The sequence below is a fragment of the Neolamprologus multifasciatus genome, chromosome 22, assembly GCF_963576455.1.
Source record: "Neolamprologus multifasciatus chromosome 22, fNeoMul1.2, whole genome shotgun sequence".
Classification (NCBI taxonomy): Eukaryota; Metazoa; Chordata; class Actinopteri; order Cichliformes; family Cichlidae; genus Neolamprologus; species Neolamprologus multifasciatus.
Window position 1 is genome coordinate 34,719,291 of NC_140459.1, and position 15,453 is coordinate 34,734,743.

At 41.5% G+C, this 15,453-nt stretch overlaps 1 protein-coding gene across 6 annotated transcripts in view; it reads left to right on the forward strand.

Annotated features, from left to right (window-relative positions):
• thrb (thyroid hormone receptor beta) overlaps nucleotides 1-15,453 on the forward strand; it is a 126,821-nt gene that overhangs the window by 65,994 nt on the left and 45,374 nt on the right. For 3 of the 6 annotated variants that reach the window (XM_085149702.1, XM_085149704.1, XM_085149707.1), the window contains exon 2: nucleotides 2,360-2,423. The exons of 2 other annotated variants lie outside the window; for them this stretch is intronic. The gene's annotated coding sequence lies outside the window, so the exon portion shown is untranslated. Of the gene's footprint in view, nucleotides 1-2,359; nucleotides 2,424-10,113; nucleotides 10,138-15,453 lie in introns of those variants that run through there. One more of the 6 variants, XM_085149703.1, reaches the window with a different exon arrangement.

Consider the following 15,453-nt stretch of genomic DNA (forward strand, 5'->3'; position numbering starts at 1 on the left):
ATTAGATCTATATTCTGCTAATAATGCCAATAATCAGACTGCTTCCCCTGTGGTCAGGTGACTCTGAACGATCAGTTCATTATATGTTTCGTCCGTCTTCCCGTGATGCACTGAACACACCACGACTACATGTCATTAAACTGTGTCCTCTCCCTGTGCTCTCCTAATCACCAACTAATGAGCAATCGTCAAGTCACAGGTTTCCAGGACCAACTTCATTCCTGCTTTGAATGTTTGCTGCAAGCAAGTTTTAAAAATGAGTTCTACAAGCCTTAATTTAGAAATATGATCCTAAAGCAGGACTTTTACTTGCTGAGTGTATATAAAAGTGGAAAGTATGCTAAGGCTGCAGCTAGGACTGGGCGATATGGCCCAACATTCATATCTCGATATTCTTTAGCTGGATGGCGATCTACGATATATCTCGATAATTTTTAAGCCATAAAGTAAAAACAAACAGAGAGTTCTTAGTCAAAGCTGTGTCCCAGATGTCACACAGGCACTTTTATTAACATACCAGGGCTCGCAAAATCCCGGGGCTAGCAATTTTTCCAGTCGGGCTACCAGAATCTATCTCTGCCCTGCCCGTCAGGCTATCGTAGGAAGGAAAAATATATGCCAATGCTTTTTCTGTCCAATTAGAACCAAGTATTTGAGTTGATGATTGTAATTTTTATACAATATTATATTATACTTTAATGTATAATATTGTAACGGAAACAAAACATCAATCAAAAAATTGCTCTTTTTTATTCGGGCTACTTACATTTATTTTGGGCTACCAAAAACTGAAGAGTCCCTGCCTCAAGGGCTACCAGGGATCTTGAAATTTTGCGAGCCCTGCATACAGCGCAGATGTGCATGAAGAAAATAAATTATCAGCATTTATTAAATAATAATGCTGCATAAATAAAATAAAACTGTTGTTTTTGTGCATAACAAAGAGCTCACAACTGTGCAGCCAAAATGTAAACTAAAAAGACGCTAACTGTTAGCGCGGTTAGCTCGGCCAGCTCGTTGACGCCGTCCAGCCCCACGCACGGGGCGATCCGCGGTAACAGAGATCTGCCGTGTTAATGCAGTTATGCCGTTGACGTCATTTTAACGAGATTAACGCTACCAGCACTAAAATAATAATCTCCAAATGTTTTCTTTTTACCGAGCAGCTCCTCTTTGATAGCTGCCGTGTCCGTCTTGTGCTGCCTGCAGGTGAAGCGATGGGGGAGGCGGAGTAACGCTGCGTAGAGACAAAAGTGGACGAAAGAGAGGCAAACTTGCAACTCCACAAGTAGAATTATAACGTAACACAGACTATATGATATAAACGATAGTGTCAGATCTTATATCTCGTATAAAATATATCGATATATTTAAAAACTCGATATATCGAGTATATATATGTTGTCTTTTATCCTGTCTTCCTTCTCTCACCCCAACCAATCACAGCAGATGGCCCCGCCCCTCCCTGAGCCTGGTTCTGCTGGAGGTTTCTTCCTGTTAAAAGGGAGTTTTTCCTTCCCACTGTCGCCAAAGTGCTGCTCATAGGGGGTCATATGATTGTTGGGTTTTTCTCTGTATCTATGAAGCGCCTTGAGGCGACTTTTGTTGTGATTTGGCGCTATATAAATAAAATTGAATTGAATTGAATTGAATTGTCCTTATAATAACTTGCTGTAATAAATTGTCACCTGTGATTGCAGCAAACAGTGAGCTAACACAACAGAGCTGAGCTGACTCTGAGCTGCACATGAATGAATGCATGTGCATGAAATCTGTAGACACTACATACTAATCAGGGCTCTGCACTGTTGTTGTGAATAGACGGCAGAATGAATACAATTACTGTCAGATGAAAGTGTGGCAGTTTCCCAGTGCAGATGCAGATGTGAAAAACACACACACACTCCTGTTTGCAGACAGAACATCAGCTGTAAGTCTGATTACAGGTGATTAGTGTTTCATTGCAGAGGCATGAATGTGTTCCTCTCACTCATCAGCTTCTTTAATCTTTCCTCGTGATCTCAGCATGAAGTTAACAAATGATTTGTTTCTGCTTCCCTGCACATGTTGTGTTGTCATCACTGTGATGTTCACGACCGTTGTTGACTTCAAGGCTGGACACAGAGAAAAAAGGCAAATGGATCCATTTCATGCAGCTGATCCAAAAAGGAAATCCAAATGATAGAAGGGAAGAGTTTCCCACACTGTGTCTGTTTCAGCAACTGTACGCTTTAGTTAAATATTTAATTCCAATGTTCAAAGTCTTACTGGGACCCTACTGGGAGCTAGACTGTGATTATCATCTTAGTTTGTCGTTACTCTCCCAGATCTCAGTGTGTGTTTCTTTGTGTTTTCGTAGGTGTTTCTCTGGGGGAGCGCAGCAGCTCCTCAGCACGGCCCCGAGTCAGACTTGACTTATTTTGGTAAGACCTTCATGTTGCTTCATTTTGCACAGTCAGAGTCCTGCAAGCTGCAGAATGCCAACACACAGCATCACACACACACACACACACACACACACACACACGCACGCACGCACACACACACACACACACACACACACACACACACACACACACACACACACACAGCATCAGACACACACACACACACACACAGCATCAGACACACACACACACACACACAGCATCACACACACACACAGCATCACACAGACACACACACACATGCACACACACACACACACACACACACATGCACACACACACACAGCATCAGACACACACACACACACACACACACACAGCATCAGACACACACACACACACACACAGCATCAGACACACACACACACACACACACACACACATGCGCACACACACACACACACACATAATTAAACTGAAATCTTTGTTTATATCTTAGCCTAAGTCATTATGTGCCACAGCAGGCTCTGTTTACTCTGTTTGTTGCCTGTGTGTGTGTGTGTGATGCTGTGTGATGCTGTGTGTGTGTGTGTGTGATGCTGTGTGTGTGTGTGTGTGTGTACGTGGTAAATAAAGACATACATCAGCTGAAGAACTCGATGTCAGACATATTGTTTACCTGCTTCTTCTTCTGTTTCTCCACTAACAGTCTGATCATCTGTAGCAGTAAATGAACTAACTGTGTTTCCACCACAAAAGCAAATCTAGTCCTGATAATAATAATAATAATAATAATAATAATAATAATAATAATAATAATAATAATAATAATAATAATAATAATAATAATAATAATAATAATAACAGTCCTGCTGCATTCTTCATGAAGACATGAACTACAGACAGGTGTGCTTGTGTCAGCACTGCAGTTCATTCAACAAAATAAAGGCTTGACAACAGCTGTGGTGTCACTGCACACAGCATGAGTAATGCAGGAGCTGTGATGGGCCCAGAACATGTGGTCAGCGCAGACACAGTTTAGAAGAAGCATTGAAACTCTTGTAAAGTCTCCTCACAAAGTCTTTGGTGTGTTGAGATCAGATGTGATGCACGAGGTCGATCCTGGAGGATCCTCTTTCCTGACCATCATGTACAGTTTTATTCTACATACCAGATGTTGACATGTTGGGTCGTCGTCATGCTGGACGACCCATCCATTCCCCGTCTCCATGGTTACAGCGCGTGGCCCCGTCCGCTGGCCCCTCGGTGAGGTTGTCCTGTATCCTTGGCAGAAGAGCAGCTCCAAAGCATATTTCCACCCTTGTGCTTGGCTGTGAGGATTGTGTTCATACTCGGCTTTTTCTTTCCTCCAAACGGATCCGCTTGAGTCGGTGGCAGAGATTTTGATTTTGGTTTCATCTGACCGTAGCGCTTTCTACCACCTCTGAATCATCTAGACAAGCTGCCAAATACCAATCGTGTCCTGGTGTCCTTTGGCAGCTCTCTGGTCTGTGATAGGTGGAGAGGTTGGAGTGGAAGAAATTCATCATGTGGACCCAGAATGAGCTGAGATGAAGAGTGACTGTAACAGGTCGATGGGAGATCAAATACTGGCTCTCTGCTTTGTGTTGATCTTCTGTCTCTAAATTACCATTAAAAACTACAGACTGGTTTTGTTTTTTTAATGAGCAAATTTTAAAGTTCACCTGGGGATCAAATAATTATTTCCCTCACTGTGTCTTTATGTCTGAGCTTGGGATGCACCGATACTGGTATCGGGTATCGGGGCCGATACTGTAAAATGTGTGTGTACTCATACTCGTAAAAGTTAACCGATACCATGAACCGATACTAACTTATTTCATTAATCAGAGGGTGGATTGTCATTTTTGTTGTAGTTTTTTAGATTGGCCACTAGGGGGACATCCCGCGCTAAACAGGCACAGGGTTAGGCGAGTGAGACTGGCAGCTCCAGATAAAAAAGAGAAACTGGAGGCTGCTGTAGCTAGGCTAAACAAAATGTCAGCAGTGTGGAACAGCCAACTTTAACTCAGGTTTTGGAAAAGCAAAGAAACATGTCAAGAGAAAATCCACGGGCAGTTAAAATAACAGAGGCTCTGACTCATTTTATCGCTCTGGATGACCAGCCAATGCCAGTCGTGGAAAACATAGGATTGCACCGTCTTCTCAGCATACTCGAGCTGCGATATGAAATTGGACACTCTGCAATAATTTAAAAGTTTATTTTATTCTCAAACCTAATTTGTATTTATTTTATTCCAAACAGAAGTGTTTATTTATTATTCTGAAAGCTCGAGACAGTGCCAATAGTTCAGTGATATTTTGTTAAATTACAATGTGGAGACTCTGCAATAATTTAACAGAAGAGCTTATTTTTCACTTGAAATTTTTTTGTGGTCATTTTTATTAAGATTTTATTTTTTATCGGCAGAGAATAAAATAAAACCTGTCTTCCAATTAATTGCAATTGTGTGTGTGTGTGTGTGTGTGTGTGTGTGTGTGTGTGTGGTAGAAGTATCGGTTTTTGTACTCAGTATCGGCAAGTACTCAGATCCAAGTATTGGTTTGAAAAAATTGGTATCGTTGCATCCCTAGTCTGAGCCCAGACTTCGTTGTGGCAGCTTGTACACAGACCTCACTTGTCAGTCATTATAAAGGTTGATCAAATAGAGATTTCCCCCACAGGGCCTGAAGATACACCTAAAGAAACAAACACAGAGACTTTGTGTGTGATAGTAATAGACTGAGCACATGGACTCATCACATTTGAAGGCACAGAGCTTTGTTCTCCTGTCTGCAGGACAATGAGGCTTTTTTGCAGCCACAGACGTCCCTGATGGACGTTTAAAAGAGTTCAGGGCACATTTGCTTCAGTGTCTCTTTTCAGACACTGAAATTGCATCAATATTTTATACTTGGTTGTCGTGAAAGGACATATTTGAACTGAAACTATACAGTGGAACAAATCTGTCAACCTGAAGGTCATTTTGGTTTCATTGGTTTAAACGTGGATCAAAAATCAAAATCACAGACGCGTGTCTACAAAGAGCAGGCTGCAGCTAACTCGTTTGGGTGGAAGTCCGCTGGTTTATGCTACTGTGCTACAAGCCTGCTAATTAGACAAGCTTTTATTCATCGTAGCAGGGCGCTGGGCTGGAGTGCTGCATTGCACATTAAAGAATGATGCTAAGGTTAGGAGGAGACGGCCATCAAACATATGAAAACATATAAAAACGAACGATTCCTGATTCTCTTTTATTCTCACTGTAGCTCAGAGACAGCAGCTCAGCTTCTTATCGAAAGCTTTGTGCTCCAGTCCAAGTGTCCGTTACGCTCTGCGCTGATCAGAGTGTGAATGTTAGGAAGAACTGGGGTTGTGTGAGCAGAAAAGCTCTGTGTAAGAACCATTTACCATATCACTGATCAATATATGCAAATTATTAGCTGTAACTTGAATGAATGAAGTTATGGTTACAGAGCTCAGAGTGCACTGCATTTTGGATTTAATGACTGAAATGTTTCATTGGATAAGTGATGTGCTGATATTATTAGCAATGATGAAACGGAATAAGAGTGAAATTATAGTGACCCAGTTTCTTTTTATTAAATCAATGAAAGGTTTTAATCAAGAAGCAGGTTGTGATGCTGAGCTCTGGCTTCATGGTAATTCTGTCAGATAACATTTCATGTAAATCAGATCTGAAAGTTAAGCTCCTCACTAAAGTAGGGCTGGTGTCCTCACTGATTTCTGGAATCGATTTGATTCGATTCGATTCAGACAGTCAAATATTATAATTCTGATCACTTATCAGTACATATCTATATTTTTATATCTATAAAAAGGAAGCTGACACTTGTGAGACTTTATCAAAGGTGTGAGCATCACAGCAGACTCCTCTGTGTCAAAGTAACTGAGGATAAAACACAGAACGACATGAAGGCAGTTTTCCTGCTCTGGGTTTTCTAGCAAAGTCACAGAGCTTTAGAGACACAGCGTTTTGCAAATCTGCATAATTTTAAAAAGTTTAAATTCGTTCAGTATTGAACAGCAGAAATGAGGCTTTCTTTTCAGAAGTAAAAAAGAAAGAAAACAGTCTGCGTGCCAGGTTTCCTTGGGTAAGATGCTACGTTCAGTAAATAGTTCAGTAAATGTCTCCCTGCACTAGCTGTCTGTGACTAGTTTAACATCCTCTAATTAAAAGAAACACAGATTTCAGTCAGACAGTTATATAAAGCCACCAGCTACAGACTTCTGCAACCATATAATTAAACTGTGGCCATTCCAGCATTGTGTACAGTGTATTGCAAGCAGGAAATACAACAGTAAGTATAGAACAGTTTTCTAAGTAAATATTTTTGTATTATACAGTGGGGCAAAAAAGTATTTAGTCAGCCACCGATTGTGCAAGTTCCCCCACTTAAAATGATGACAGAGGTCAGTAATTTGCACCAGAGGTACACTTCAACTGTGAGAGACAGAATGTGAAAAAAAAATCCATGAATTCACATGGTAGGATTTGTAAAGAATTTATTCGTAAATCAGGGTGGAAAATAAGTATTTGGTCACCTCAAACAAGGAAAATCCCTGGCTCTCACAGACCTGTAACGTCTTCTGTAAGAAGCTTTTCTGTCCCCCACTCGTTACCTGTATGAATGGCACCTGTTTGACCTCATCATCTGTATAAAAGACACCTGTCCACAGCCTCAACCAGTCAGACTCCAAACTCCGCCATGGCCAAGACCAAAGAGCTTTCGAAGGACACCAGGAAAAGAATTGTAGACCTGCACCAGACTGGGAAGAGTGAATCTACAATAGGCAAGCAGCTTGGTGTGAAAAAATCAACTGTGGGAGCAATCATCAGAAAATGGAAGACATACAAGACCACTGATGATCTCCCTCGATCTGGGGCTCCACGCAAGATCTCATCCCGTGGGGTCAAAATGATCATGAGAACGGTGAGCAAAGATCCCAGAACCACACGGGGGGACCTGGTGAATGACCTGCAGAGAGCTGGGACCAAAGTAACAAAGGTCACCATCAGTAACACACTACAACGGCAGGGAATCAAATCCCGCAGTGCCAGACGTGTTCCGCTGCTGAAGCCAGTGCATGTCCAGGCCCGTCTGAAGTTTGCCAGAGAGCACATGGATGATACAGCAGAGGATTGGGAGAATGTCATGTGGTCAGATGAAACCAAAGTAGAACTTTTTGGTATAAACTCAACTCGTCGTGTTTGGAGGAAGAAGAATACTGAGTTGCATCCCAAGAACACCATACCTACTGTGAAGCATGGGGGTGGAAACATCATGCTATGGGGCTGTTTTTCTGCCAAGGGGACAGGACGACTGATCCGTGTTAAGGACAGAATGAATGGGGCCAAGTATCGTGAGATTTTGAGCCAAAACCTCCTTCCATCAGTGAGAACTTTGAAGATGAAACGAGGCTGGGTCTTCCAACATGACAATGATCCAAAACACACCGCCCGGGCAACAAAGGAGTGGCTCCGTAAGAAGCATTTGAAAGTCCTGGAGTGGCCTAGCCAGTCTCCAGACCTCAACCCCATAGAAAATCTGTGGCGGGAGTTGAAAGTCCGTGTTGCTCGGCGACAGCCCCAAAACATCACTGCTCTTGAGAAGATCTGCATGGAGGAATGGGCCAAAATACCAGCTACTGTGTGTGCAAACCTGGTAAAGACCTATAGTAAACGTTTGACCTCTGTTATTGCCAACAAAGGTTATGTTACAAAGTATTGAGTTGTATTTTTGTTATTGACCAAATACTTATTTTCCACCCTGATTTACGAATAAATTCTTTACAAATCCTACCATGTGAATTCATGGATTTTTTTTTCACATTCTGTCTCTCACAGTTGAAGTGTACCTCTGGTGCAAATTACTGACCTCTGTCATCATTTTAAGTGGGGGAACTTGCACAATCGGTGGCTGACTAAATACTTTTTTGCCCCACTGTATATTTGTAAAGGTGCTGTTGATGTGAAATTCTCATCAGATGTTGGAAACAACCCATCCAAAGAAATCAAGTCCATAAATTAACTTATAATAAGAAATGAAACGGGGAAGGTGTTGAACACATGAAGAAAGGGAGGCAAACAGGCAGGACAGTCATGACACCAGCAGGTCTGTAAGAAGGTGTCTCATTACCAACACGTCACACAGGAAACATCTAACTAGACTAGACTACTTTTAATTAACTGCTTCAGCCCACTTACAATGAAAATTATAAAAATCTTGTTCCTGACCTGCAGCATGTTAACACTATTGGAAGGAAAAATAACTTGAACGCCAATTTTGAAAACAAAACTTTCTTTTTCTTTTCTTTTTATAAAGCTCTGACCTGTATGATGAGTCTGTGGTCTGGGAGAGAGTCTGTAACTCTGTCTGCAAATACAGTAAATAATGACCAATGTTGGGAAATTAATTATTCAAAAAAGTAACTGAGTTTTGCAAACAACAAAGTGTTTTGCAGCTGTTTACCTAAAAATGCAGCCAAGGTGTTTTTTTAAACAAACATTTCAAACTATTTACAGAACAATCAGCTGTTCTGCATCAAATCTGATGCCACACAAATTATTTGTGCCACAAAAAATAATTTGTGTCCACTATGAGATGAAGGAGAACAACAGCCTGATACCTGCAGGCCTGACAGCAGCAGATGTGTCACTGCTGTAACACCTGTAACATTCAGCAGTCGCCTCATTGTTCTGACACACACAACAAAACTATTGACTACACTACACACCAACTACACACTGACTGCACACTAACTACACACTAACTACACACTAACTACACACTGACTACACACTGACTACACAGTAACTACACACTGACTACACACTGACTACACACTGACTACACACTAACCACACTGACTACACACTGACTACACACTAACTACACACTAACTACACACTAACTACACAACATTTGTGCTAAACGTCGCAAATTTCTCACATCTCAAACACGCCGTCACTCCTAAAACTTCCTCCTTCCTAAACAACTAAACACCATGTTGCCATATCATTCTTTGATTGGTCCACATGGTACATTTTTCCACCAATAGGAAAGGCTGAGGGGTTTTTTTGGTGTCGTTTTTGCTCACGGGCTTTCGAGTGTTTTCCTTATAAAACTCTGTTTTCACCGTTTCTTCCCGCAGTAAATATAAACAACGACAGTATTCAGGAAGAAAAACAAACATTGCAGATATTTTATCATAACTCTGGTTTTACGTGGCCGATCAACACAATTTAAAAACTGGTATAAAGTCCACACTTTCTCCGTCAGTTGTTCCGTCTGTCCTGCTCACATCTCCAATGGTTGTACACGTTGTCATTAACGTGGCTTCACTCCACATCAGCTAAAACACCGGTGTTGGCACATAAAGACGCTGTCATAGCCTGTCAGCCACGTTGATTAGCTGTGTATATACGAATGTGAATCGCATCATTGGCTGGACTTTGGGATAAGGCGGCATCGTTCTGATCCCATACAGGAGCAGCCAGTCACTGACTAACACTGCAGAACATGTTTGTGTTAGGATGCCTGTCGTTGACACAGGGTTTTGAGTTTATTGTATTATTTATCATTTCTATTCTTCTTCGTTAGAGTTCTGTCTTATGGTTTATGTCTCTGTGTTATCCTTAGTTGCTGTCCAGTCAGTGTCTGTCCTGGTCCCACGTCTCTGTTCCCTCTGTTGCAGTGCCTGCATGTGAGTCTGTGTCTTTAGTTCAGTCTGTGTTATGTTTCCTGTTTTATTTTGAAGGTCCATGTCTGATGTTAACCCTTGTGATGTCCACGGGTCATTTTTGTCCTCTAAAGAAATCTTTTGCTATCAAAAATGTGTTTTTTATTCATTAAATGGTCTGAAAATAACAGAAGTTATTCATTACTATACTATGCGTGATTGGAATAAGTTTTAAGTAATTTGATTTATTTATGGGGTTTTTATTGGATTTTATAACAGCTGCTGTCCTCAGGGGTCAAAAATGACCCCAAAGTACAAAGTGTTGCAAAGGGCCGTATTTTCACAACATACTGCTTTCAAACATCTTTGATCTTGGATCACTGATGTGTGGGGTCAAGCACTGGTCATAACAACCAAAACAACAACAACAACAGGCAGCACAATGAGGAGGCAGGTGCTCTATATTCAATGAAAGTTTATTTACACAGCACCGAATCACAACAACAGTCGCATCAAAGTGCTTGGTATTGTAAGGTCGACCCTACAATAATACATACACAGAAAGTAGCTCACAAGCCTCCATTGCACTAGAGATTTGCATACTTTGATGAGCATACATTTTTTTACCATGTTGTGCAAAGCAATGAGCAGCAGGCCAAAGCACATATTGTCCTCTAGTATAATGAGGAGGGAGAATCAATGTTCAGGAAGATCCAGGGTTAGAAGATAATGAAAATATAGCCAATATTTAGAGCACATGTTACCCTTTCTCTGAAAAAGCACATCACCCACCTGCAGAAGTGGAAGAAGGCTATGAAGTGAAGAAAAGTGATGAAGAATCTGAACTATGTTCAAGGAGGTTCTCAGGCCTCCAGGACATGGTAGTCTGAGGAGCTTGGAAAGAAAGTGACTGGGCTTCTTGAAGTTTCTTGAATTTTCAGGATGTGAAACTGAAATAGAAGATGTGTCAGAGGACTGCACATCTTCTATTTTAATTATGATGAAGACAAAGAATCAAGCAGGAAAGAGGAGTCAGCTGAGACAGAGGAATATTTGCAGTAATGTGAGGAAACATTGATCTGGTCTTCTATCCTTCCCAGTGTCAGACGGTGCATGACTCTCTCATGGGCCTCAGAGAAAGACGATCTACCACAGTCCAAGCACATGTGCCAGGTCCCATACTCCTTCAGTTACTTTTCTACTCGAGTACTGAAAGCATTACACACAGTGTATTCTGCTTGTATTCTGCCTTTGAACGTTTACATGCCAATGGATGCATCAGAGACCAAGTTGGGGTTCAGTAACTTGCCCAAGGACACCTTGGTAAGAACTCCAGACTAGAGCACACAGAGATTGAACCAACAACCATCCAATCAGCAGATGACCTGCTCTACAGCCAACTCAATGACGAACAAGGAGGGACAACGAGAGAGGAAGAAAAATGGACCGAATGCAGCTGTAGGCGTATGTGGGTGTGTTGATTCTTACTGCCGAGCATCCAGTAGAGTCGCTACGGCCAGTTTATGACATCCTGAGTCTGGTAGAGAAGTTTTAAAGGTGACACAAGATTAATCATAGAAGCACAAAAAGGATATAATTTCTTGATAAAGACACAATAGATGATCATCGTTCATGACACAAACGTGCTCCCATTTGAGGTGTATGGAGCAAGTGGGCGTGTCTCCTGCTGTGATGTCAGACCCTGGTACTGATCTGACTGTATGAGCACCAAGTCCCCTTCAGAGGACTCTGTCCAACAGAACATCCAAGTAAACCAGGGATGAGATAAAAACATGGGCAGCATGTGATGCAGGTCCAGCTGTACATGGAACATGCTAGTGTACGATGGCAAACCGTCTCCTGCAGTCAGGACACGCGAGTTGTCCCTAACATTGCAGAAGGTTTCCAAAAGAAAACAATCACCTGTAACAACTTGTTTACTGTATATGACCCTTGGCCTGCAACTGCAGAAAGAAAGCTGTCCATGATGGGACCAGTGCAGAGGAATAAACCTGAGCTTCCTCCTGATAGGACCAGTGCAGAGGAATAAATCTGAGCTTCCTCCTGCACTTGGGTAAAACATGGACACACCTTTGTTCTTGCTTCAGGCTCTCATGTGTTCACTCAGACTCATGCCCTGCTGTCCTATCATGCCAAAATATAGAAAACTGTCAGGTAATGAGTTGGAATAAAGTTGAATAAAACCTTGAAACACAGAGATGGATGATATTTTATACTTCTTGCTTTATAAACAGTCAAAGCAAACGGGGTCATTTTTGAGCCCAGAGGACAACAGATGTGATTATTTGCTGCCAGTAAAAAACTTTAAGTAGTTTAAAAACAGCTTTCTAAATTAACTTTGACATAAACCCGTCTGTGATCATCTGTTAAAGCAGCCGACTCTGGTTGTGAAACGATAATCACAATAACTGATGATTTAATTTATTTTTTACCCAAAAACAAAGAAAAAAAATCATTTTTATGAGGTTTTTATCAGACTTAAATTTGAAATGGAATAAAAAAAAATGTTTAAAAATGTTTGAATTAAGTTTTAATTAAAAGTGGGGGAAAAAATCCACTTCATATTAATTAAGTATCAATCAAACCAGATGGGGACATTTTTGACCCCTGAGGACCACAGGTGTGATTATGTGCTGCCATATAAAATTTATAAATGGTTCAAAAAAAACTTTCTCACTAAAGTTCAACATACAGCACTCTGTAGTTATTCAGATAGTCAAAATTATCTGAACATTTAAATATTTTATTTTCTCAATTTGTTTTTGCTCAAAAACACAGTGTACTTTATGTAAACAAGGTGTGGTGGCCCTAAAATGTAAAATGTTGGGTAAATTTTGTGTTAATGTGTTGGTCTTAAATAAAACTAAGGTGTAACACTGAATTGATTGACAATTTATACTTTATATTTTAAAAAACACTCAAATGAAGTGGGGACATTTTTGACCCCTGAGGACCACAGGTGTGATTATGTGCTGCCATTTAAAATTTATAAACGCTTGAAAAAAAACTTTCTCACTAAAGTTCAACATACAGCACTCTTTAGTTAGACAAATAGTCAAAATTATCTAAACAATTAAATATTTAATTTTCTTGTTTTATTTCCACTCGAAAACACAGTGTACTTTATGTAAACAAGGTGTGGTGGCCCTAAAATGTAAAATGTTGGGTAAATTTTGTGTTAATGTGTTGGTCTTAAGTAAAACTAAGATGTAACACTGAATTAATTAACAATTTGTACTTTATACTTTAAAAAACACTCAAATGAAGTGGGGACATTTTTGACCCCTGAGGACCACAGGTGTGATTATGTGCTGCCATTTAAAAAATTTAAATGGTTCAAAAAAAAAATTCTCACTAAAGTTCAACATACAGCACTCTGTAGTTAGTCAGATAGTCAAAATTATCTAAACAATTAAATATTTAATTTTCTTGTTTTATTTTCGCTTAAAAAACAGGGTGTATTTTTTGTAAACAAGGTGTGGTGGCCCTAAAATGTAAAATGTTGGGTAAATTTTGTGTTAATGTGTTGGTCTTAAGTAAAACTAAGGTGTAACACTGAATTGATTGACAATTTATACTTTATACTTTAAAAAACACTCAAATGAAGCGGGGACAGTTTTGACCCCTGATCACCCCAGTTGTATGGAAATCGGGAGGACATTATGAGGGTTAATGTATCTGGTTTCGCTTCCTTTGTCTCATTAGGCCTGATTTGCCCCAGCTGTGTTTCCCTCCTGTTACTCCCTGATTGCTCCTCTGTGTATTTAAGCCCTGTGTCTCTCTGTGTTTCTCCGTGTCGCGATCTACCGTTTATCTTGCTGTGTGTTCTGTCAGTCCTCCGGTGTAAGTTTATTTTGATATATCCAGTTATGTTGCATTTGAGTTTAGCATTAAAGCTGTTTTGAGTTCAGGTTTTGCCTCCGAGTGTCTGCACCTCGGGTCCTATCCCTGCCTGCACACAGCTGTTCATAACAAATTGTTAAAGTTTTAATTTCAATTTCAATTCAGGTTAAAACTATTTGTGTGCACAACACAGATTTTCTGTGCGCAGAGAGCGTACCAGCAGCTTAGAGGGAACATTGATCATTATGTATATTATTGTATGTTAATAATAAAAATGAAGAATGTACTGAGACAGTCTTGATAAAAATCTGCTGCCAGGATGATGAAGCTGAAACAATGATTGATTTCAATGGTCCCACACATCCGAGGGCTCAGCTGGTTTTACAGAAAGAACATAAAGCATGGCCCAGCCAATCAGCTCACACTGAAACTCTGTGGAAGGACTGAAGCTCAGCGTTTATACGACTGTTTATGTGGCCAAAATCACACCTGATAATGCATGTGCGTCGTGTTACCAGCATCTGGGGAGAATCTCAGGTCAGAGGCACCTCTAGAAATGCATTTACTTAAAAATGAAAGACGTGTACAGTACTTGTTTTACCTGCTGTACACATGACTGTGTGGCGGGCGTGGTTGTGGTCAATCCAAGGTGCGGGCACCTGCCGTGCCCCAGCCGCTCCCACCCGAGGAGTGGGTATGGTCACTGAGGCAGGCTGCACCTTGGCCGGTCGCACCCTGGGGGCCTGCACGGGGGCCTGAACAGTCCGGACCTCCTCCACACCCACGCCACCGGGGGACGCTGGTGGGGTGGCGTCGGTGGCGGCCAGGACTGGATCCGAGCTGCCAGATTCTTAATCGCCTCCATATGACGCTCGGTCTGGTCCTGCAGCGTGACGCCGCTGCCTGCTCCTGTTGCGTGGCCACCATTTTGGCCAGCTCCTCCCTTGGCTGGCCCGGTCCTGGAGCTGCCACGCCCCCGTCCTGGGTTTCAGCACCACTTTAGTGAATGCACAGCAGACCTGACCACATGTCCATGTTCCCAGCATCTTTTATTCGCCACACGATTTACGCACACGGTTGCTGTACACACACAGTGGCCGCAGCTCTCCCGCTGCCAGCCGTACTCGCATCAACAATAAACCCCACACTCAGGACGAAGTACCATTCATGCAGGTCGGCGTGATGAACCGATGCAGCTCCAGTGCGTCAGCTCCCAATGCAGCCGTGCCTCAACCACGCCTGCCAACGTCTGTCGATTAAAAATGAAGCCTAACAGATGGGTTGTGTTGCTGTGAGGAGATTAGTAAGTGAAAATAAAAAGGTTTCACCTAAATAGGAATATTTACTGATGATGACTTTAGGCACCAAACATCATTCATGGGTCTGCAGGTGATTGGCAGCTCCAGCTGTCATCCATGATGAGTGTGTTCTTGCTGCTGAGCATGACTTATTGGTCCCAGTACTCCCAGTAGATTA